The following is a 26,668-nucleotide window of genomic DNA, read 5'->3' on the forward strand; positions in this document are numbered from 1 at the left end:
CTCTTTCTCTGACCCTCTGACAGCTCATGCTGTCTCTCTCTCTCTCAAAAATAAATAAAACATTTTTTTAAATAAGCTAGCAAGTCATCGTATTGCCCATAGTAATATAATTATCCAATTTTACTCTCTACAGTTTGTAAGAATTAAAACAAGTCATCTCTTTGACTCTAAAATCCATGGTCTTTCTAATCCACAAAAAATATCAGTAAATTACATTGTATTTACATTATTTGAATTTTTTAATATATGAAAGACATGCATGTGTTCACATGTATGTGTGCACATTAATATTTGTTTTCAAGATTCATGCATTTAAATTAAGATAACCAGGACTCAGTTCGTTCCTTACTGTCATTTTACATACAGATCTCATTCTCTAGAACTGAATAAATTCATAGTGTTTTGAGATAAACATTTTTTGTTAAAGACTTTAAAAAATATTTTCTCCCAAAACCTCTAAAAAATAATAAATTTAACTTAAAACTGAAAGAGATTCTATAGTTAGACAGAATCAGCCAATTATAATACTATACATTATAGTATATAGTATAGTATACTTAAGTATACATTAAGTACTGCAAGGTTCTCAGACTCTTTATTAAACATTTGAGATGCTTACTTTAGGTGAATATTGGACATTACTTGAGTAGCAGAAGTAATCATCTGGATTTAGAAAGCGAGGGCCACATTTCAGTTCTTACTACATATAGTTATTTACCCTTTCTAGCTATTATCTTAATGATTGGAGAAGTTGAGTACCCAGGAAATTCAGTATCTAAAGAGACTTAATGGATTGGGAAACAATACAAGCTTTTTAAAAATATTCTTTTAAATGTTTATTCAATTTTGAGGGAGAGAGAACATGAGCAGGGAAGGGGCAGAGAGAGAGGGAGTCACAGAAACTGAAGCTGTCAGTACGTAGCCTGATGCAGGTCTCCAACTCATGAACCTTGAGATCATAACCTGAGCTAAAGTTGGGCAATTAACTGACTGAGCACACCCAGGTGCCCCTAAATCTTTTTTTTAAATGTTATTTATTTATTTATTTATTTATTTATTTACTTGAGAGAGAGAGAGAGAGAGAGATGGAGCACTAGTGGTAGAGGAACAGAGAGAGAGGAAGACACAGAATCTGAAGTAGGTTCCAGACTTAGCTTTCAGCTCAGACAGAGACCAATGCAGGGCTCAAACCCATGTACTGTGAGATCATGACCTGAGCCAGAGTTGGATACTCAACCAACTGAGCCACTGAGGTGCCCCTGGGAAGCAATACAAGCTTTACCCAAAGGTTTCAAATGGCTCTTATATCACTTTGTAGTCCTGGTATAAATGGATCCTCTTGGTATCTGGCAAAATTAGAATCAGAATCCACAGTCAGAGTAGTAAGAACTGTCTTAATTGTAAGCGGTGTTTTTGTTTTTTTTTTTCTGCTGATGTGACCTTTCCCCAATAGAAACACAAACACATAATCATACACTCCAGCTATGTAGGTACAAGTAGTCCTGCTCATCTAGAGAGTTAATAATCCTAACTATTCCTTTGTCAGAGTCGTTGGCATTAACAGGAATATAACACAATGCAATGATTTACATGTTTTTTTAATTTAATTGTATATTTTATGGAAATTTCAATTTCAGATAAACTAGTTGCATCAACAGATCTCAAGAGAGTCTTTTACAATAATAAATCTATTTGAAATATATTTAGAGCAGTTATCTTTATATTCAATTGAATGTATTTTTAAAGGAGGATTTCAAATTAATATAACATTGATATAAAAACTTAAGAATGTAAAATTTCATTTCCTTAATCTCAGAAAAATGTTTACTTCTTTTTATTATATAATTCTAAATTTGAATCACTAAATCATATAATTTGTATCTTGGCCACATATTTAGATGATTAATCAAATAAAAAAGTATCTATAAGCTTTATTATTTACAACCTCTACCAGCTCATCAGAATTTTCACCATTGTATTTATGTAATTTTGGAAAGTAAATCTCAGACAATTTATCATATAACTTTTATCTGTTCTTTTTGTGTATTTTAAAAGGAACTGTCATTAGATCCTTTTTTCCCCAAATAAAAAACGTAATCTTCTTTCACTTATGGAGCCAGACAAATTGTGAAAAATATTCCACACTGTGAGATCAAGTTGATTTGTTTAAATTGCATGTCACTTTAAGTGATTTATTTTTAAATCCCTGGGCATCCCATTTTGTAAACACCAATTGTGTTGTCCCCACACTCGTGCTGTGTTGCCTTCCTCCATAGAGTCTCTCTATTCTGTTAATTTCACTTTCATTCTCATTGATTTATAGGAATCAAGAAAATAAATCACTTTGAGATCTATCACTTAAATTCATTTGCCCAATGTCAAATAAGTGATAGAATCTAAGCATTTAACTTCTAGTCACTAGAAGTATGAATATATGGATATATACATGTGCTCTTGTGTACCTATTTCATGAATCTAGAATTCCATAACATTATGTGAAATTATAGACGATCATTTATTCAAGAAGTGCTAGCTCCTGTTTACCTATTTAAATTTCCTTTTTGTGATTATTTATTGAGAGAGAGACAGAGCGTGAGTGGGGTAGGGGCAGAGAGAGAAAGACACAGAAGCTGAGGCAGGCTCCAGGCTTTGAGCTATCAGCACAGAGCCCAATGCAGGGTTCAAATCCATGAATCGTGGGAACATATCCTGAGCTGAAGTGGGACATTTAACCGACTGAGCCACCCAGATGCCCTCCTGTTTATCTATTTAAGATTATCTACCGTGATGAAGTGAAAGGGAGATGTTTAGTACTTCCAATTCTTCTCCTACTCCATGGTGAAGCATAAATAATTTTTTTAACTTCTATACAAAGGTACTAGTTAGCTCAGGTTACCATAAGTGAGTACCATAGATTGAGTGGCTTACACAGAAAGCTACTTCTCACAGTTCTGGGAGATGGAAGTCTGAGATCAGGGTGGCAGCATGGTTGAATTCTGGTGAGACCTTTCCTTCTGGTTTTGCAGAAGGCTGCCTCCTAGCTGTATAAGAGGAAGAGGGGGAGGGAGAAGGGGAGAGAGAAAGAATGGTAGAGGAAGAGGAAAGGGAGAAGGGAGAGGGGAAAGGAGGGGAAGCCAGACAGGGAGAAGGAGAGGAAGGAGGGAGACAAACAAGGAGTCTGGTGTGTCTTCTTATGAAAGCACTAATCTCCGCATTAAGGCCCTGCTCTCATAAATTTATCTAAATCAGATTACCTCCCCAAAGTCCTACCTCCATACACTAGAGCTTCAACAAATGCATTCAACAAATGCATCAGTCCACAAGATCCCTCTTAATGCAGCTTTATTCAGTGTCTCTCTGCTTTGCTTACACTCACATCTAATCTTATGAAGCACACTATAAATCCAAACTCAATTTTATGTAAATTTATTAATTACCTGTTTGATTCAATGAGATATAAAGAACTTAGTGCCATGCCACCCATCAGTGGAAAACAAAGACTCTCACCTCATAGGCAGAAGCTATCCAGGATTTTACCTGCATGGCAAAATCTGTCTCTGCTCTTACCTCTCAACACCCAACAATTAGATATTCCAAAATCACCTGGACTGTGCCTAGGCCTTCACACTCAATTTAACGAATTTAGTTTATACCAAGATAAATGGATGCCTAACAGATTGTTTCAATAATTTTTATGTTCTTCTTCTATTCTTTAAACAGGAGATTTTTTTAAAATTTATTTTTAAATTTACATCCAAGTTAGTTAGCATACAGTGCAATTATAATGTCAGGAGCAGATTCTTGTGATGCATCTTCTCTGTACAACACCCAGTGCTCATCCCAACAAGTGTCTTCCTTAATGCCCCTTACCCATTTAGCCCATTTCCCCACCCACAATCCCTCCAGCAACCTTCTGGGTTTTTTCTCTATATTTAAGAGTTTCTTATTAAACAGGAGATTTTCAGTGCTAGCTACATACCACAACTTCTTGTACACCTTCTGAAAAGTCAAAGTGTCCACAGTCTTGACCAGAGATTCTGACTCAAAAGGACTGAGGTGGGGCCCATGGATGTATGAAATTTTAAAAGGACCACAATGATTGTAATGACAACCAGGCCTGAAAACTACTCTTCCTAAAGAGTAATCGTTAAACCGGAATCCCAAACCACATTTGTGTCCTTGGTCTCACTTTAGACAGTCTTAGTTTGGAGACAAACATGTGTGTTTATGTACGCTTACAGTTGTTTTGTTTTGTAAATTAAGAAATAAAAGATTGACAGTTCCATCACAAGAGAATATGTTCCAAATCCTACTCTAATTCTATGAATTGGATTCAAAAGCATTATTGTTGGGAGATTTTAATTGTAGAATGCTCTACTAATATTTTGCCTTTCCTATGTAGATAATTATGGTGGAACTTTTTATGACTTTTGGTTACCTTAATTTTTCCCTTCCTTTCCATTCTTCATTTAGAATTAATTGCCCATGATTATATAAGACCTTTCACAATTGTGTTCCTTAGTTTCTCAAGTAAATCAATCCTTGCCACTTCTGTTTTCTGATAAAGGTTTTTACGTTGAAGCATACATAATTTTCCTTGATTCTTCATCCTGTCCTTCCCCAACTGAGTGTCTAGAACATAAGTCTGTCAGTTTTTCTCAATTACTCTATGTTACACATCTAAGGGCTTTCTAGGAAATCTTTAAGCAGCTTTCCAATTTATAATAGAGATAGGAAATATTTGATTCAGCAGAGTCAAACAAATATTATCGCTTTCTCATTTAGGTAACTAATTGTAATGAAACAAAAGCCAATACACATATAAATATATGTGCTGGATTAAATTTATTTTAGGGTTTATTTAATTCAAATAGGCTCTAGATATGCAGACTTGTTCTTTTTATTGATTTTTCCAAAAAATATTCTTACTGAGCATATCCTTAGGTGAATTATTTTACTCATCCAATCATCCATTAAACTATTTTTGTTTTTGAGTATTATAACCCTGTATTCAGTGTCTGATACTGTGCTGAGATATAATATTGCACATAGATTTTTTTCTTGTCTTTAAGTAGGTGTTAGTCTTGTACAGAAGATAGAAAAATAAACAGTAGAGTATAGGGCAATGCATTACCAATTATGCTGTTTCAAATATGAATGGTATGATTTGGGAGACTACAAAAAAAAAAGGAAGATCATTTTCTTTGTCACTTAAAAAAAGGAGGATTCCCATCACCTATTTAACCCATCCTTCACCCCCTCCCCTCTGGTAATCATCAGTTTGTTCTCTATATTTCAGAGTCTATTTTCTTTTCCCCAATGTTCATTTGTCTTGCTTCTTAAATTCTACATATAAGTGAAATTATATGTTATTTGTCTTTGACTAACTTATTTCACTTATCATGATACTCTTTACATGAAATGGAGATTTTATTATGAGGGATTTGGTCACACAATTATTGAGACTGAAAAGTCCACAAATCTGCCATCTGTAATCTAGAGACAAAGGGTAGCCAGTGGTGTAATTTACTCTAAGTCAGAAGCCCTGAGAACCAGGGTAGCTGATGGTTTAATTCCATTCTGAGAGCTGAAGAAAATGAGACATCCAATTCAAGCTGGCAGGAAGGAAACAAAAAGAAGCAAATTCTTTCTTTCTTTGTCATTTGTTCTACTTAGGGCTTTAACAGATTGGATGATACCCATTCACACTGGGGAGAACACTTTACTGAGTCCACCCATTCATATGCTAGTCTCATCCAGAAACATCTTCACAGACCACTCAGAAATAATGTGTAATCTGGATAACTTGTGGCCAGTCAGGTTGACAAATAAAATCAATTTATCAAAGACATTGGCAATGAAAGAAGAATAAAGTCTTGCCATGTGCAACAATGTGGATGGAACTAGAGGGTATTATGTTAACTGAAATGTCACTCAGAGAAAGAAAGAAATATGATTTCACTCATATATGGAATTTGAAAAACATAACAAATGAACATAAGGGAAAGGAAGGAAAAAATAAAATAAGAAACAGAGAGAAAGGCAAACCGTAAGGGAATCTTAAATGCAGAGAATAAACTGAGGGTTGCTGGAGGGGTAGTGGGAGGGAGATGGGCTAAATGGGCGATGGGCATTAAGGAGGGTGCTTCTTGGAATGAGTGCTGGATGTCACATGTAAGAGATGAATCACTGGGATCTACTCTTGAAGACAAGACTACACTGTATGATAACTAATTTGAGTTTAAATTTTAAAAACTCATCATCTAATTAGGAAGTTATGAGAGTTCAAACTCTCTGATATACTGCTGATGGGAATGCTAAATTAAACAATACCTATAAAAGAAACTTAAAAATATCTAGAAAAATTGTATAGGGATGTATTTATCCTTTGAAAATCCCACCACTAAGAATCTGTAATAAAATATATTTGCAAAATTTGAAAAAAAATATGACCAAGATTATCCATTATAGTATTTACAGAAATTTCAGAAGCTTAAAACTGACCCACATTCATTGGTACAGGCCAGTATGAATAACTGTAATAGCACACCTACTGAATGGGATATGCCATAAAATGGAAATAAAAATCCTTTACATCTGCCATGTAATAATTTTCAGGATTTTGTTTTATATTAATAAAATGTAGGGTGAAGAAGAATATATGGATAGTATTCTATCGTTTGGCTTTTCCTTTCCTTTTACTTTACCTTTCTACTTTTATTTTTTAGTAAAGGTAGAACATTTATATACTTATAAGTGCACATATACATTCATTTGCTTTCATTTGTGACAGGAAACACTGACAATGGGAGAGAAAAGGCTGATAATATAGAACAGGTGGATATGGTAATACAGAACAGAGATAAAAGAGTTGTCCAAAAGTATCTCATTATATATTTAGATTTGGAAACATAGTTTCAAAAGATATATATATTTTTTAGATAGTAAAATTACATAATGGAGCACTGGCAAAAATTTGTAAACAAACCAAAACAAAGAAACCTAATTTTTATCAGCATGATGACATATCCAATTTGAAAATAATTATTTCAAGTGATTTTAGAACATAGTGTTTTGTATACACATTAGTGTTCAGAAGATACTTTTCAGAAAGAAAAAAAAACTGAGAAGAAATCTTAGATTTGATGCACTAATCTAATTGTTAACTAGTGTTGGTATTATTTTGTTAAAATGAATGTCACTGTCCATGCATATCTGCATAATTCTTAAAAATTAAATAAGCTTAATTTATATTTTCCTTTGGTGGCTTTTATTTTGAATACTTGCCTCTTTATGTTTTTATGCTATTAGAATAAACACTGTAAAATACATTTTTTATTTCTTTATAATCAGATATGAAGAATAACTGTTATTTTAATATATTAAATAAGACCAATTAATCTAAAACTTTAGACACATGAAGTACTCAGAAAATTAAGCTGTGTAATACCTTGCTTTACAAATAAAAATGACAAAACTTCACATTAACATCTATTTATATAATTTGATTGTATATCATTACTAATATAACTTAGAGATATAAAGCATATTTTTAAAATATAAACAATTTTGAATTTTTATTACCCAATCAGAGTGTTTATGTGTATAAACTAGTTTATAATAACACTGTGTGTGGTGATGCAGTGTGTGTGTGTGTGTGCGCGCGTGTGCGCGCACATGCATATATGTCCTTATGAACAGAAAGGATCACTTTATTTTATTCTCTTGGTGTTAATTTTGATTTTTCCAAACCTAAAATCTTTTACAGTTTTCTCTTGTTAAGTGTGATTTTTTTTTCTTTGCTCTAATGTCCAGGCTGTCTTCTCTGGTGATGTAATTCTTTTAGCATTGACAGAAAGCCCCCAAAAATCTTCATGAAAAGGTAAAGCTTTCAGTGATACATAACATTGTGAAATTCAACAGCTTGTACTATTGTTCATATGTCTGACCTAGTCTGATCAATGATATGGAAAAACTGGATACCATCAAAGATATGCCTTTTTTGAAAATTATTTTCTCTTTCAAAATGTGATTTTTTCTTTATAATTTTCTTTAAATAAATTGTATAAAATGCTTAAACATAATTATTTAGAGTTGGTCAAATATATAATTGCTATTTTGAATTTGATACATTGTTAATTGTATAATTATCCTAGAAACTTTTGATAGCCCTCTTGTAGATAAAATATGAACATTAAACTATCTCTTAAATTTTCCTTTTCTTTATTTTACTAATAAAAATGCACATATTTAAAAAAACTCATAGAAAGTATATATTTATAAATTAAAATTCAAAAGTTTCTCTGACCTATTCCCCAACTCTGTTCCATAGAGGCATTTGCTGATACTATTTTTATACATGTCTTCTGGCATCTACAATAAAAAGCATGTAGAGTCTATCTTTACTGGATAATTCAATTTTAGAATTTAACAATTTATTTTCTATTAATTAGATGGGGATTTAGCCATCTTAAGCTCCTGTTGTCTTACTCCCATTGAAACCATCTTAAGTATCTATCTATCTATCTAACTATCTATCTGTCTTTCTATCTAGCTCATTAAAAATGTATATTATAAAATGAGATTACATTTTAAAAAGATTATCCCACCATTTGGAAATATATGTATTTTAATTTTTTTTTTAAAGCTTATTTTTGAGAGAGAGAGAGAAAGAGAGAGAACACAAGCAGGGGAGGGCAGAGAGAGAGGGAGACACAGAATCCAAAGGAGGCTCATAGTTCTGAGCTGTCTGCACAGAGCCCAATGCGGGGCTCGAACTCACGAATCATGAAATCATGACCTGGGCTGAAGTTGGACATTTAATCAACTAAGCCACCCAGGCAATCCAGAAATATTTTTAAAGTTATATTTATTTCATATAAGTTATGGTAAACATAAAATATATTTCATATGATTCTCCAAGACTTTTGAAATTGTTTTCTACTCATCATTTAGCTTAACTACAGAATTCTCTTTAAAGCAACTGGCCAGATAAAAATTTGTTAAAAACTTCTGACAAGAGAAAAGATCCAGGCAAAATGATTTTACATTGTCTATAAATGTAAAATGTAAAATGTCTGACAGGGCATTGACTCAGACATAGATTTACAATCTTCTCACAGAGTCACTGTAACCTGCAAAGAAAGATTTCTTATCCCTTAATCTTTTCTTCTATGTTCTTAAATTGCAATTTAAATTTATCTTTGTAAATTTTAGAAATTTTATTTTAACTTTGAATAGTTCATTACTGATAAAAATAGCATTTAGCATACTTAGTGTGCTCCTGGTATGACAAAAGTTTTGAAGTTTTCATAGCACTCAACTTGGAATATAACTTAAGTCAAGGTACTTTTTATGAAAGCATTACTTACATATTTGATTGACATTTGATTAATGTTTTTTATTATGGGCAGGCACTGGCTTTGATAGAAGCAAGTTAATTAAATAAAAGTGACTACTCTAAGACAGCATTGGAAACGCAAGTGGCTAAGAAAAAATGAACACATACAATATGGTGGGATGTTTCAAAACTAATGTTTACAGGAATTTGTAGCTTTGAATGCTTACATTAGAAATAAAGAAAACTATACAATACTTTTTCTAAGCTTAAGGAAGGTTTCCTAAACTTTAGAATGTTACTAGGAATTTCTTAAGAAGCCTCCTTGGAAAGACCAGACGTATCTCTCATTGTAGCTCAATAAAGCAAAAAAAAAAAAAAAAAAAAAAAAAAAAAAAAAAAAAAAAAAGCCAAAAAGAGTNACACAGAATCTAAAGTAGACCCGGGGCTTGAACCCATGAGCTATGAAATCATGAGCTGAGTCAAACTCAGACTCTTAACTGCCTGAGCCACTCAGGTACCCCTCCTCTCATTTTAACAAAAAAAAAAAAAAAAAAAAAAAAAAAAAAAAAAAAGAAGAAGAAAAAAATCACAAAGCCATACAGAGTTGCAAGGAAGACTAGGGAATTAACACTTTTAACCCAAAGTATGCCTACACTAGATATAGTTGAGGTCTCTTGTGAAAGAAGAGAATGAACGTCGGTTAGCAATTTGCAGTCTATGTCACACAGCTAAATACAGAGATCACACCTAAGGGTCTAGGAGTAGCCCATTAAGTGACCCTTTCCAGAAACATTTTTCTATACAGAAATAATATTAAAAAACTGGGGCACCTGGGTGGCTCAGTCGGTTGAGTGTCTGACTTTGGCTCAGGTCATGATCTTGCTGCTTGTGGATTCCAGCCCCACATCGGGCTCTGTGCTGACAGCTCAGAGTCTGGAGCCTGCTTCAGATTCTGTATCTCCCCCTCTCTCTGCTCTTCCATGCTCATTCTCAGTCTCTCTTTCTTTCTCAGTAATAAATGTTAAAAAAAAAAATACAACCTGAAATTACAGTGCTCTTTGAGGAATGAGTTAGGCCAATCTACAGTCTGAATAAAATGTGAAGAAATGTAGAATAGGATAATTTTATTTTGTCTTGGTTAAAAATAACTCATTGAATCCACAGATATATGGAAAAATTAACCATATGACAAACACTAATCACCTATTGAAAATACAGAGGTAAATAAGACAATGTCCCTACTTATAAGGAAATTATATTCTTTTCTTTAAATTTTTAATGTTTTTTTTAAATTTATTTCTGAGAGAGAGAGAGATACAGTGTGAGCAAGGGAGGGTCAGAGAGAGAGGGAGATACAGAATCCCCAAACCAGGCTCCAGTCTCTTGTCTCCAGGCTCTAGGCTCTAGGCTCTAGGCTCCAGGCTCTAGGCTCCAGGCTGTAGGCTCCAGGCTCTGAGCTAGCTGTCAGCACAGAGCCCAACGTGGGGCTAGAACCCACAAACCATGAGGTCACGACCTGAGCCAAAGTTGGACGCTTAACTGACTGAGCCACCTAGACACCCCAAGGAACTTATATTCTGAGGAAAAGGCATAAACTGAAGTAAAGTAAAGAAAATAAAGAAATAAAACAGGTTGGGGCATAGTACTGAGAGAGGCTACTTTGTGATGGATATTAAAGACAATCTTTCTGAGGAGTTGGCATTTGAGTTGAGAATGGGATTAGTTAATGACAGTAATTATATGTTTCCAAATTGTTATTATTTTTTGAATCTTTTTATTTAAGTATTTTGAGAGAGAGAGAACATGTGTGTGTGCATATGAGTGGATGAGGGACAGAGAGAGGGAGAGTATCCCAAGCAGGCTCCACAGAAGTAGCAGAGAGCCCACCTCAGGGGCTAGACCTCATGAACACTGACATCATGACCTGAGCTGAAATCAAGAGTCAGATGCTTAACTCCTAAGCCACCCAGAAACCCCATGGAATACTATTTGACCAAAATAAAAAGAGAAAAAAATTCTGCCCTATGTGACAACATGAATGGACCTTGAGGAAATTATGCTGAGTGAAATATGTCAGAGACAACCATTGAATGATCTCAGTTATAGGTGTAATTGAAACAAACAAGTAAATAAACTCTTAGAAAAATAGATCAGATTTGTGGTTACCAGAGACAAGAGGTGAGGGGTAGAGGAAACTGGATATAAGGACTCAAAATATATAAATTTTTAGTTATAAGATAAATAAATGCTGGGGATGTAATATATACATGGGGACTATAGTAAGCAATAGTATATTTGTAAGTCACTAAGAGAGTAGATCCTTAAAGTTTTCATTGCAAGGGGAAAAATAGGTTTGCAGTAAATATAACTATTATTGTGATTAAAAAAAAACATATAACATGAAATTTACCAGTGTAACCATGTTTAAGTACACAAGTCCTTAGTGTTGACCATATTCATATTCTTTTGTAACAGATTCTGGAAGTTTTCATCTTGAAAAACTGAAATGTTATACCCGTTAAGCACTAATTTTCCTTCCCTTCCCCATACCCCAGCCTTTGGCAATCACCTTTTAACTTTCATTTTAAATGATCCTTGCTGTTTTAGATACTTCATCTTAGTGGAATCATACAATATTTGTTCTTTAGTGACTGGCTTATTTTATTCAGGATAATATCCTCCAGTTCTTTCATACTGCTGTATTTAACAGCAATTCTTTATTTAATAAAACTTCGTAATAGTCTATGACATGTGTATGTCACATTTGCTTTATCTATTCATCTGTCAATGGACTTTAGGTTATTTCCTTATCTTGACTATTTTCATTATTGCTGCAATGACTGTGGAAGCACAGACATCTCTCCGAGATGTTGATTTCAATTATTTGGATATATACTGAGAAGGAGGATTGTTGAATCATACAGTAGTTCCATTGTTGGAGAAATCGCCACACTCTTTTTCATGATGACTACATTTTACAGTCTCATCAATAATGTAAAAACCTTACAATTTCTCTACATACTCACCAACACTTGTTACTTTCTTTTCTTTTGATAGTAGCCATCCTAATGGAGGTTATATGGTATCTCATGGTTTTGATTTGTATTTCTCTTATAACTAATTATGTTGAGCGACTTTTCATATATTCTTGTATATATTGTTTGGGTACTCATAAATATATTCTTTGGAGAACTGTCTATTCCAGTCCTTGCCCATTTCTTCTTCAATTGGGTTATTGTTTTTGAGTTGTATGAGTTCATTATATTCTTCAGATATATATTAACACCTTATCAATTACATGATTTAAAATTATTTTTTCCTATACAGTAGGTTGTCTTTTCAATCTGTTGATTTTTTTTTGGTACACAATAGTTTATAAATTTGATTTATCCCCATTTGTCTATTTTTGCTTTAGTGGCCTTGGCTTTGGGGTCATTTTCAATAAAACATTACTGTATCCCCCATGTTTTCTTGTAGGAATTCTAATTTTTGGTTCGTTCCTGGTCTTTAATCTGTTTTGAGTTGTTTTTTGTATATGGTATAAAGGTCCAATTTCATTCCTTTGCTTATGGATATATAGTTTTCCCATCATTATTTGCTGAAGAAACTCTTTTCCCCATTAGGTAGTCATGATTCCCTTGAAACAATAATTTGATCACATCTGAAAGAGTGTATTTCTAGGCTCTCTGTTCCATTGATTTATACGTCCATCATTCTGACAGTACCATACCATCTTGATTCCTGTTGCTTGGTAGTATGGTTTCAAGTCAAAAGGTGTGAGGCCTCCAACTTTATTCTTCTTTTTCAAGATAATTTCAGCTATATATGTGAATTTTAGGGTGAATTTTTATATCTCTGAAAAATAATCATTGAAATTTTGATAGAGATTGCATTAAATTTGTAGATCACATTTGATAGTATGGACAATTAAGTAATATTAGGCTCTAATCCATGAATATAGTATTTTTAAATTTATTTGTGTCATCTTTGATTTTTTCTAGCAATGATTTATTGTTTTCAGTGTTACACATTTGTCCCTTAATCTTGTGTCCCTTGAGTAAGTTTATTTGTTAAATTTATTATTTTTGATGATATTGTAAATAAAATTGTTTTCTTAATTTATTCTTCAGACCAGTCATTACTAATGTATAGAAACAGAAGTGATTTTTGTTCTTTGATTTTGTGTCTTACACGACACTGAAAGTGTATTTTTTTAATAGTTGTTATGAATCTTTAGGTATATATATATAAGATCTTGTCTTCTTCATGATCATTTACTTCTTTCCAATTTGGACTTTTTTTTCCTTGGTCTAATTGCTTTGGTTGTCTCTTGAAGCATCGTGTTCAATATAAGCGGTGAGAGTAGAGATCCTCATTTATTGACTAAACTGGTAACTAAACTCCTGCTTCTGATCTTAGAGGAAAAGCATTCAGTACTTTGCCATTGAGTCTAATGATTTATGAGCTTTTCATTTACAGCATTTCTTTTGAGATACTTTCCTTTTATCTCTAGTTTGTTGAGAGTTTTTTTATCATGAAAAAATGTTGAATTTTGTCAAATGATGCCAGTTTGTTCTTCATTCTGTTAACATGGTGTATTACATTAACTTATTTTTGTATGTTAAATCGTCCTTGCATTCCAGGTTAAAGACAATGTTTTAATAACAGGTTTAAAGGGAGTCTTTTAGCACTGTAATAATGTGGTTTTCTTAATTGTAACTATCTTTAAGTCTTAGTCTAAATCCTGCTTCTGATGCAACAGCTTCTGTCTGACCTGAGCTATTTTCTGATGACTAAGAAATCATTGTGTGTGTGTCTGTGTGTGTGTATATGTGTGTGTGTATGTATGTGTGTGTGTGTTTTGCAATAAATAAGAACAAATACAAAATACTAGTTGAGAAGGTATACTCTCAAATCATACTCTGTGAGTTCAAATTTTAGCTCTTCTAAGAAGCTTACTAGTTTTTTGAGGTTGGACACATTAGTTAGCGTGTTTGTACTTCAGTTGCCTGATCTATAAAATGTAAGCATCAATAGTACGTATCTCTTATAGCCAACAACAAGAATAAATGTAATTTTGGAACTGAATATTGCATGCAATTTCATTGTTGAAATTGGTTTTGATTTTTAAAATGTTTTTCTTTTAGAATAGCTTTATATTTATAACATAATTATGATGATAGTACAGAGAATCCCCAAACTCTCCACATCTAGCTTCCCCTATTATTGGAATCCTATATTATTAGTATGGTACATTTGTCACAACTGAATGAATTAATGAATTAATATTAATACATTTTTAATTAAGTTCCAATTTTTTTTTTACCCCAGAAACAGTTTTACTCAGTGTCCTCATTGTTTCTCAAGTCCCCATCACGTTACCACATTATATTTAGTCACCAGGTTTCCTTAGGCTACTCTTGGCTATGACAATTTTTTAGACTTCCATTGTTTTTTATCATCTTGACTGGAGAAATACTTCTGAGGCATTTTTCATATAGCCCTCAATTTGGGATTGTCTGGTATTTTTTATCATGATTAGCCTGGAGTTATAGGTTTTTAGGAGGAAGACCATGGAGTTAAAGTGCTATTTTCTTTACATCATATCAAGTGTACATACATACTATCAGGATGACTTACCACTGTTGACATTAACCCTGATATCGTCTGAGTGGCATTTGTCAGATTTCTCCACAGTTATTATTTCTCCTCCTTTTTCTATACTATACAGTTTAGAAGAAAGTCACTCTGTGCCACAGCCCACACTTAAGATATTTATATTTCTATCTAATAGTCTCTTAAATGTTTTCATTTATTCTGCCTGAAGCATGTTCCTTTTCTTCTTGTTTTGAATTCCATATCATTTTAATATTTTATTATTTCATTTTTATACCTAAATTGGTGATTATAAACTGCTTTACTATTTTATAATGTGCATGCTAAAAATCACAGGACTCATTAAAGAATTATATGTTTTCATTATTAGTAATAAAATGCACTATCTTTACAACAATGCAAGGGTCTTTGAAAAACTTTAAATACGTTCTTCTATTTCTGCCATATACATCAGGATTATGTATGTGTGAGGGGAGTGTGCGTGACTCTTGATCTTAGCTCAGGTCATGACCGCACAGTTTGTGAGTTCAAATGCTACATTGGTCTCTATGCTGGCAATGAAGAGCCTGATTGGGATTCTCTCTCTACTCTCTTTCCGCCCATCCTCTCTCTAAATAAATAAATAAACATTAAAAAATAAAAATTGAAAACAGGCATGTATACTTGATATATGTATTGCGTGTGCGCATGCACACACACACACACACACACACACATTTAAAACTCAACAAAGAATTCTCTTAATATTTTTCAACATTGAGAGAAAACAATTTTGAAAGTACATGGGAAAATCCCTCTACAAGTAGCAAAATGCTACACAGATATTTTTAATGTCTTATTAAATTAGGTAACTTGAAAGAGAATAGAAAATAACAATTCATAGCTTATGAATTTATTGAAAGTAAGTTTCAAGTTTTTATTGCTCATCACAAGTGCCCTCTTTTTTTTAAAAATGTTTATTTATTTTTGAGATACAGAGCACCAGGGGGGAGGGGCAGGAGAGAGGGGGACAGAAAATCTGAAGCAGGCTCTGTGCTGATAGCAGAGAGTCTGATGTAGGGCTCAAACTTATGAACTTTGAGATCATGAACTGAGTCAGCCTCCATCATCCATTAACCCCTCTCCCCACACCTCATCTCTAGCAACTCTCAGTTTATTCTCTATAGTTAAGAATCTCTTGTGGTTAGCTTCCCTCTCTTTGTTTTCCCTTATAGTCATCTGTTTTGTTTCTTAAATTGCACATGTAAGTGAAATCATGTGGTATTTGTCTTTCTCTGACTTATTTCACTTAGCATAATATACTCTAACTCCATCCACACTGTTGTAAATGGCAAGAGTTCATTCTTTCTGGAGGCTGAGTATATATACCACTTATTTTTTATTCATAAGTCCATGGACATTTGGGCTCTTTCCATAATTTGACTCTTGTTGATAATATTGATATAGACATCAGGGTGCATGTATCCCTTCAAATCAGTATTTATGTATCCTTTGGGTACCTAGTAGTGCAATTGTTGGATCAACGTGTAATTCTATTTTTAATTTTTTGAGGAACCTCCATGCAGTTTTTCAGAGTGAATGCACCAGTTTACATTCTCACCAACAGTGTAAGAGGGTTATCCTTTCTCAGCATCCTCACCAACACCTGTTGTTTTATTTGATGCTAATTTTAGCCATTCTGACTGGTGTGAGGTCATATCTCATTGTAGTTTTGATTTTTATTTCCCTGAGTTTTTTCTTCCACTTAGGGTGAAAGAGATTAGATATTAGATTTTTTTCCCAAGAAGTCTTTATTACAAGTATTAAAATGATGACCCATTTTTCCCCAGTGATAATTGTTGGGAGCTGTTTCTGAACTCATAGGTTGAGAAAGAACTCCTTGTAAGGTTAAGGTAAGTTGCATGGACTCAACCATCAGATGGCTACCGATATCCACCCCCACCCAGTTGTTTCTGCTTGAGTATCAACCCCTAAGTCACCTTGTTCATTGGTATTAGCAGTGACTCATTCTGGCCTTGATATGCTGATTGCATTTTGTGAAGCAACTTACTAAAGGAACTTCTTTTGTGGTTATGGGAGCAACATTGCATTCCTGAAACAACTGTTTTTCTTAATACCTGCCATTAAGGGATGCTTGGGCTGTTGACCCCTACTCACAAAGAACTAACTTTTGCCTTTACTATGCTAATGTCACCTCTGGGCTGTTCCCCATACCTCTTGCATATCATTGTTCTGGAGAACCTTTACTGATTAAGGGATTTATCATCAGAATACCACTTCTGGGCTGTTCCCCATACTTTTGCATATCAATGTTCTGGAAAGAATTTACTGATAAAAGGATTTATCATCAGAATGCCACTTCTGTGTCACTCCCCAAACACTAAATCATAAAATAAAGTTGAGTCTCAGACAGTGCGGAGAGGCCTGGCTGGTGACCAGAAAGAATCTTGTGTCTCTCTCATCCCTCCCTTGCCCACACTGTCCATCCTTCAGTGACCCCTGAACCTGCTGGAGCAGGACTCTGTCAGATAATGGCTTTAAAAACAGGAAATTTAGGATTAGTAATATATTTCACCATACTCAAAAACTTCTGTGTGAAATACTGGATAGTTGTGACTAGGCTTAGTGAAATATAATGCAATTATTAAGTTATTGATAATGCTTCTGTATCTATGGAGGCACACTCTCAGATACAGACGTTTCTTTTTCCAATGATACTTTGCCAATTTTTTCGAGTTTCATTAACATTTTATGTTGCTTAGTTACAGGATAATTATCAAAAAAGTAGCTAAATGAGTTACATCTATCTTTTTGAACAAGCCCAAATGGTATTATTTCATAAAGATAAGGATCAGCTTAAAATTTGTAAGAATTAGTTCAGAAAGATAATTATTAGCTCTGAAAAAAATAAAAATAAAAGATAAGCTTTAAATTCTGTTACTCATGAGTTCAAAATAGTAAAGAGAAAGTATAAATAAGAAAAGAAATATGTAATTGAAATACTAGTTCAAGGAGTCCCTGGGTGGTTCAGTCGGTTAAGCATCTAACTCTTAACTTCGACTCAGGTCATGATCTCCCAGTTCCTGAGTTTGAGGCCTGCACCAGGCTCTGTGCTGACAGTGTACAGCCTACTTAGGATTCTGTCTCCCTCTCTCCCTGCCTCTCCCTGCTGTCTCTCTCCCTCTCTCTCAAAATAAATAAAAATAAATCTTAAAAAAAAAGAATTTTTTCTCAGAAAGAAAATTTTTATGTAGTAAGCAAGATTAGTAAACATCATGTGTCTATTAGTAATGAAGACCTGATACATTCAGAAATGTGAAAAAGAAAAAGAAAAAAATGACCAAAAATATTCCTAAAAAGATGCCTCACAAGAAAAATATCACCCCAAGTTCTATCCCTCTCATTCAAGAGAATTTACCTCTTGTACAAATCAGCAACCTCCCTCCAAACAAAAAAGCACTACTATTTGCATGCAAACTGAACATAAAACATATGCCTTAGTTATTGAACCTGAACATTAAGTGGAATTCGTGTAGAATATATTTTAATATGTTACTTCAGTACCCACTTGGTCTGGTTTACAATATTTGTTTGTAGATCCAGTTTGTGCATATTCCATAAGAACAGTGAACAATAAACCATGTATTGTCCCATTATTTTTTAAATGGCAGTTCTTGTAGTTCAAGAAAACCATTAAGATTATAAAGAGCTTTCCTGAAAGAAATTCTCAGATGAAAATACATTAAAGAGAAACTGAAAGTTAAACAAAGTTAGTTATTTTTCACTAAAATGGTGGGTTCAAAGTAGAATGTCGATTCTGAAGAGAAGCTTCATTTGTTTCCCCATGAGAAATGTCCAAATTTTCCTGGACTGACATAATTTTAAAACTAAGCTGAAAAAATATAGACCTTAAATTACTATAACTTGGAATAATAATGTCATGGCTTATGGAATGGGAAATAGAATTCTGTTTTTTTTTTTTAATCAAAAAAAGGAAACTGTAACACATTTTAAGGAAAAAACAAAACAAAACAAACCAGAACTATGAATATGGATAGCACTACCCTAGACTCCATGCACGGAACACCATCCAAGAATGAGTTATACATCAGTAACATCATCATTAGAGTAATTGGCTGGGACTTATACTTCCCAGCAACAGAGCTCCTGGGTCAAAAATGTGAAAAAAAAAAAAAAAAAAGGGAAGGGAGGACAAGGAGAAATGAGTGTATGCATGGTTCTGTTATACACATGATATTCAGCAGCATTAAAATAATACCTTCCACAGAGTCCTCCAAATGGGGCAATATCTTCCACTGTTAAACATGGGAAAGATTAGGAGAGTGGAACAGATTCCCTTGTAATTACAACATTTCCCATATTTGAATGACAAGCATGTTCAATTTGATGCTGTACATTAAGAATATGTTGTGAATACATATGAATAAAGCAAAATAAAAACAAAAAGCTACATTATGAACCTTAATAACTGGAAAAAAACATCTGTTTTAAAGTCAAGTAGGTATGCTCCTGGTCATATATGAGAGGTATGCCATAATCTATATATGACATAATCTATAGAAAGAAAAGCTAAAGAAAAGGAATCATGTGTTCAATACTTAGCATGTTTGTCCTAGGAAAAACAGTGATAATTCAGTGAATGTACCATGCAAACAACTAAAAAGTCCCCTTCTGGTTTCAAATGAATTTAGACAACAATCTTCCTTGACTAATTTTTCTTCTGTGTCAAATAAACCTTGTATGTACAGGACCAATCTAAATCCCTCCTCCCCTTCAAACACTAGAAATGAACATCCAGGAATATTCTACAATGCAAAGTACCTTAAGAAAGAGGATTCTGTACAGTGCCAGTGATATAACTGATTTAAGGAAGGTGGGGTGTTATTGACACTTATGAGAGCCAGGTGGGCAATGGTGGTTTGATTTTCCTGGGGCTGCCTCCAACAATTGCATGGTCAGTTCATGCAGTGGTTTGCAGAACTCTGTGTAGCCCCCTCCTGTAAGACTCACAAAATCAAAAATGTCCTGGCAGGAGATGGCACCATCCAGACACATGAAGCTCCCATCTGTACCCAGGAGCTAGACACTGGCAAGCTTAGGCAGGGAAACCTTAGAGAGCTGGTTTGGGCGTGCATTCTTTTGCCACAAAGGGTGGGGCTTCTCACCTCCAAGTAACAAATTCAGTAAGATGATTTTAGCCTGCAGCTTCCTTGTTTTGATAGCTTCTCTGATGACCTCAATTATACCTGCTACTTCTGCTGTATTTTCATAGTTGTTTTTCCTTCCCAGACAACAATAACTGTAGGTTTAATATTCTCCAGTTCCCCATTCTTTAACCTCCATAAAACATGTGTTTTTGTATCTCCCCCAATTCCAAAATTCAGTGCATGAAGTGGGGGGGAAATGCCATGTTTCATATTGCTGCGTTAATTGCACCATGGAGTCTCCCACCAGCAGTACAACAGGTTCACTGTCTTTACCAGGACAAATCTGTTGTGCCGAGACATCCATCTGGCATCATCTTAAATGTCTTCTGCTTCATGTGGAATAGCTGCTAGCTTTGAGTCTCCTTGACTCATTCTATCCTCAGGCAGAGGGTACATTCGAGCCGTTAATGGCTGAGGCTTCCATGGGTGGTGCATGTGTAGCTGAGTGGGTCCCAGTGGCCCCGCTCCAGTGTGCCTGCCCTTGGGCCCTAGCACCAGCCTCAGCCGCTTCTCCACCCATCTTGACCATGACAGCAAAGGCAGCTTTCCTTGGACCTTTTTTTCTTTTTCTTTTCTTTTTTTTTTTTTTTCAAATATGCTTCATTAAATGCTTTAAGTTTGCTATATTATTATTTTTGTCTAACATCCAACTGAGTGTTAGTGGGTGTGTTAGAGACGATAGATCTAACGTCTAAGACTCAATTCCTTTATCTGACTTACAGAGATATGTATTAGTATTTGCCTGGGTTGCACAGAGGAATACAGGTAATTGATCCATTACTAGACATCATGTTTTACAAAAAAAAAAAAAAAAGAAACTATATATACCTTACAAAAAGAAAATTGTCTCCTTTTTTTACCTATTTTACCTTAAACACCTATTTTACCTTTCTCATTAAAACCTAGTCTGTTTACCTTTAACCAGACTGAGAAATACTCTAGAAAGAATTAATCAGCATTAGTTGACTAACTGAAAACACACAATTTGAGTAACCTATGTTGCTGTAGGTCCAAGAAGATCAAACAAACAAGCAAACAAACAAATAAAAATAAATCAGCTCATACACCATCTATCGGAGACAGACAGGTGAAGACTATGCAATAAACACAACTAATGCTGTGACACAAAGTAATTGACAATATAGACGGAGGAAACATTAGTAAAGGAATAGAACTGAATAGATGTAATTCTTTCCTTTTTTCCAAATAAAATTCTGTCTTAAGAAAACCATGGGTTTTTGGCTGCAATGAGAATAAAAGGAAGAAATTGCAACTGAAATCTGGAAAGGCACTTTGCTGCCAGTCAGTGGAGGATCCTGAATGCATGTAAAGGAGTTTGCATTAGAAAAGATCTAAAAGTTTGGTAAGGAGAGTGGTAGGACTGGATATTATGGTATGTATGACCTACTATTTTCTTTTTTAGAAAGAAAAGTCTGCCTACCATGTGGAATATGCTTAAGAGTGAGTAAAAACAAAAGCACAAATACTAGTTCTACAAGCTCCAATGAAAGACAGTTGAAACTTCTCGAAAGCAGTGGTAAAATCTATTTTACAACAAAATAGCTGGAAAAAAAAGGAGAAAAGAGAGAGTTGATGAAAAAGGAGAAGGATGTGGCTTATTTACACAGGCTGTAGGATCCAAGGAAAGCCAGAAGTTTGGGGTGAAAATCTGCAAAGAAGAGAGAAGTAGGTAAAGGGAAAATGGGAAATCACAATTCATACCTCTCCATTGTCAAATTATTTTGAACTACCTATAATTTTTTCTGAAACAAATGCTTTCAATTGTTTGCCCAATGGGATGTTTTCACTATATCGTACTTAGTTAAAATGTGAGCTTTTAGGGACTACAGCATATAACGCTGCTTCCACAAGCTTTAAAGTCTAATAACTAAATTGTTTTCCTGAATTCAGGCTTTTTTTTTTTTTCCTGAGCATACTATTAAGTGCTACTGTAAAATTGGTTTTGTTATTAGCCTAGGGCTTCTAGTAAGCACTTTGCCTTTTCTAAAGGGTGAATATCACAGACCCTTATGCCCTAAGTAATTGAGACATCAGTATGGGCTTAATTTTATTCATAGAGATTTACATTCAATTTCCATTAACCTTAATAGGAAGCCATTACCTAACTGGCATGGGTTATTGGTAATTCAGAATAATTCAAGATAGACTTACTTCAGTTGATATATATTTTTTGTTACGAATGCATCAGGTTATATACTCCTAGGCAATTCTGCACACGGACAAAACTACTTATTTTATAGGAAACTTTTTAAAAAGCATTGAATCAGCTAAGAATGCTAAAGTATCTTTTAAAAATGCTCAGTTCCTATAATTTTATTAACAAATGTCTAATAATCTGGGAAGTTAGCTAAGAGAGATTTTCTCCTTGATATCTAAATATAGATCCAAACAGCAACACAAAATAACACAGAACATCATCACGTGCCAAATATAAAAATAAATACATAGCTTTGCCGTTAATATTAGATTTTTAAAATGTAACCTATGAATTTGTATAATTTTGGGTGATTGAGTCATATGTGTGAATTCAAATATGTAAGATTGGGGAGCAGAAAAAATGAATTTGAATTTAATTTATAGAAGAAATAATAAAATTAAAACTTAGAATTAAATAATAAATGATTATATATATGAATATGTATGTGAATTAATAAGAGTGCCAGTTCCTGTTCACCTATAAATAAGGTGATTGTAGAAAATAACAACAGCAAAACCACAGGAATCACTATGATAACATCACCCTTAAATTCTACCTTGACATTTCAACTTGTGTGTTACTTTTTTAAAAAATTTGTGCATTTAAATAGCATTTATAGTTATGTGTGTTCCATGTATTTGAGGCAGAATTAGTTATTGTGGAATAACCAATAAAAGTATATTTCCTTTCATTTGTAATGTTTTCCATGAGGCAAAATTAGGATAATATAAGCTGAAATTCTCTATTCCTGGAAGGAGTTAAAGAATACTTGTATAATGAATACTAAAATACAGCTAGTTGACTATACATATAAATCAAATTTCTAAAATTCAAAGCTGTTTTGATTATATAACAGAAATATATTAAATTGCTTAAACTGCTGTTTTAACTTTCATTCAAGGGCAACTTTATAAAAATTCAATGAATGGGCCTAATATTTAGCAGTTTGTATGTGAAATAATCCTGGCTCTGTTAATCTTTCTGCTGTTTTTATCTAACCTGTGATTAAAGCAAGAGATAGAGAGACAGATAGAAGGGATTGCAGTTTTCTAAGACAATGATTTTCTTTTTCTTTTTCTTTTTTCTTTTCTTTCTGAGAGGATTAGCAAGGGAGGGGCAGAGAGAAAGGACATAGGACACAAAATGAGCTCTGCATTGACATAGAGAGCCCAATGTGGGGCTCAAACTCACCAACCTTCAGATCATGACCTGAGTGGAGGTCGGAGGCTTAACCATCAGAGCCACCCAGATGCCCCAGAGCCAATGCTTTTCAAGGTCTCTATCATTGGGCATTCTCTCATTAGGGATTTTGTTTATATGTGTATTTGATTTAATAGGTCTGGAGTGAGGAATCTAAGACTACCTTTCTATCAACCTCCTACATAATGCCAATTTGAAAACTCTACTTTGGGTAACAAGTCCATTTCTTGTAATTTTCTAAGTGAGTAAATAGCTCAGGGTCACCCTTGATTTCTAAAGATCATAAAACTGATCATGGACAGAACCCAAACTATACAGTTGTTGTTCTTTCAGTGACTTCTAAATGATCTTTATGTTTCTAAATATTGATAATGTCGTTCTCTATGTCACAGAATTTATATTTTAGTTACGTTAATTCAGAACTAAGTCATCATTAGTGATAATCTTCAATAAGTTATTGATAGTAGAAGGGGAACCCTAATTTAGGCAGAACACTGATAACCCTTAGAAGAAATGAGAACTTCAGTCTAACTCAGTACTGGGAGGAACAGCGGCCTGTAATATCAATATAATACTTATGGGTGTTGGTGGCATGGATGATTTAATATGGAAGTACCACATTGTGTCTCAATTTTGGTATGATGATTTGATTCAACTGAGACAAAAAAATTCATGTGGATTTAATCTTTAAACTTTTGTACATAAAGCATGCCAAATAATTGCAACAGAGTTCCCAACTGGCATAGAGATTTTCTTTAGCATGTATAATGAAGTTCACTGTAAACTGGAGTGAGGTTATAGCTAGGTCTGCCAGCTTGCTGTAAGCTGGAATGAGAAAGCACTGATAGTTGATTTGTATTGATGCAATCTGTAATCTGATTATGTTTCAATCTTTCCAAAAGCTTTTAAAATGTGTTGTGCAATAAAGTTGGATGATTACACATTGTCTTCCACTAATAACAGGTATAAATTCAGCACATCTTAAAAGCCTGTATGAATGTGTCAGTTAACAGGAGTGATATTGATATTATCTACAGTGATGCATTTCAAGGAGAACACAAACAGTAAGATAAATGGAAATACAACTATTTTTTGAATAGACTCTTTCTAAGGGAAAATTTCCACTTACGTTTACAAGCTTTTGAGAACAGCAACCTAACAGTAAAAAATAGTTGGTGGTCTCAAGGAGCTAGAACTGTATCAAGTGGGTTCATTCATATTCTGGTCATTCTCTAAACAATGTTAACTACCTGGGGCACAGCATCTACTAAACTGTCTATTTTCATACTTGAATGAAAGACAGAGGCACATTGTTGATCATAACTAAAAATGAAAAAAAGAAAGGAAGGAAGTAAGGAAGGAAGATAACAAAACAATATAGGCATTAAATCCCATGTTCACAAGGCCCATTCTATCCCCCACTTACTCAGCTTAGGGTCCTGTACTTGGTCCAATTCTCCAAAAAACACCCAGCTCTGGATTTTTCCTACTCTCTGCCTTCATCTGAAATAAGAACAATTGTCCTTTATCTTTCTGAATTGATCTCCTGTTGACAGAGCAATCTGTTTCATTGCATTGGTTATAAACACTTCCACTTGTATATCAATGACTCATGAATTATGGGATATATAGTTTCAATAAGGACACAAATTACTGGATTTAGAGAATGTAACATATTACTCCATTCATTCATCACATTTATATTGTATATTAAGATAGTCAACACTTGTGTTTTGCAAGACTAAATTACAGAGGTAAAGATGATATTTCATATCCCTTACAACCTAGAAAATAATAATAAATGCAGAAATTTCAGGCATCTTAAACCTCTTTGGGTGCACAATATTAATATATTTCATTTTGAGATGTTTAGGGACCAATACATTATATAACATAATTAACTATAAGTTATGCCTATGTATATGACTGTGTCTATGGAAAAGTAAAAGAGTTATATGTGCCTTTTTCTAAAAAAAATATAGGCATTTTAGTTTTACAACTCTGTATAGATAAAATGGAAGTGCATTTACTATGGACTAGTTCAGAACCAAATGAAACATTAGTAATTTATTTGATCTGAAAAATGCACTTGCAATTATATCCCAAGGATTCATTTTATATTACTAGGGTCCAAGACAACTCCGAAGGCAACTTTCATAAGCCAAAATTAATCTAAGATCTAAAGTTAGGAAAATTTACTTAGAACTAATACTACAAACATACACTTAAGTGCACACATGCACACAGAGTCACACATAGGTCTGCTCACATATGCTGGTAGTTTTTCTTTCTTTCCTACTTTCTTTCCTCAAACACCACATGGACAAAATGATAAAAACATGTTGGAACTAATGTAGACGGGCATTCAGGTAACTTAACAGAAGATAAGAAACTACCTAACAGCATAATTTGGCCCTTAAAGCCATTGGTGACATTTCTAAACATCTAATAATTACACACTTGAACCTCTTTCTAGAGTTCAATGTGAAGTTAAAGCTCACCTCAGGGCTTACTGAAGCTTACTCACTGTCAAATCTAAACTTTTCTCTGCCTGGCTAGAAGGAATGTTGATTTCCACAACTCTATAATCTTGCAATTCAGCTACAACATTCTTTATATTGGTTTGTGTCACTTAACAGTAAACTTATTTGTGCCTATTTTTGTTCCACTTTTGTAACAAACAGAAACATGCGACAGTATTATTTCATTCATATTTGTTTGCTTTCTGGTTATATCACAAGAGTTATTCTCAAAAAGATTATATGTATCATATAGTTATGTTTCCCAAACCCTTCCAATTCAGTAGTTAATTCAAAAAGTCTCTCTGAAGACAGATTGCTACTATTTTAATATTTCTTGGCATAACAGCTTCCCATTTAGCTGCAAAATTGTATTCTAATTAAATTCTTTTCAAGAAGCTATGCAAATTATTGGCAGACTTAATACTCCCAGCATGTATCCTTTCTTCCACTGCAAGATTTCAGGAGTTTCATGCACAATTAATTTACTAGTGACAATATCTTTATGTGTGTGATTCATAATACTGTATTATTTGGGGATATCTCC

General features: G+C 33.8%; 1 pseudogene; it reads right to left on the reverse strand.

The window, feature by feature from the left end:
* Positions 1-19,782: 19,782 nt before the first annotated feature.
* On the reverse strand, positions 19,783-20,556 carry LOC144237302 (platelet-activating factor acetylhydrolase IB subunit alpha2 pseudogene; annotated as a pseudogene).
* Positions 20,557-26,668: the final 6,112 nt, after the last annotated feature.

The sequence above is a fragment of the Crocuta crocuta genome, unplaced genomic scaffold, assembly GCF_008692635.1.
Source record: "Crocuta crocuta isolate KB4526 unplaced genomic scaffold, BGI_CrCroc_1.0 scaffold196, whole genome shotgun sequence".
Lineage (NCBI taxonomy): Eukaryota > Metazoa > Chordata > Mammalia > Carnivora > Hyaenidae > Crocuta > Crocuta crocuta.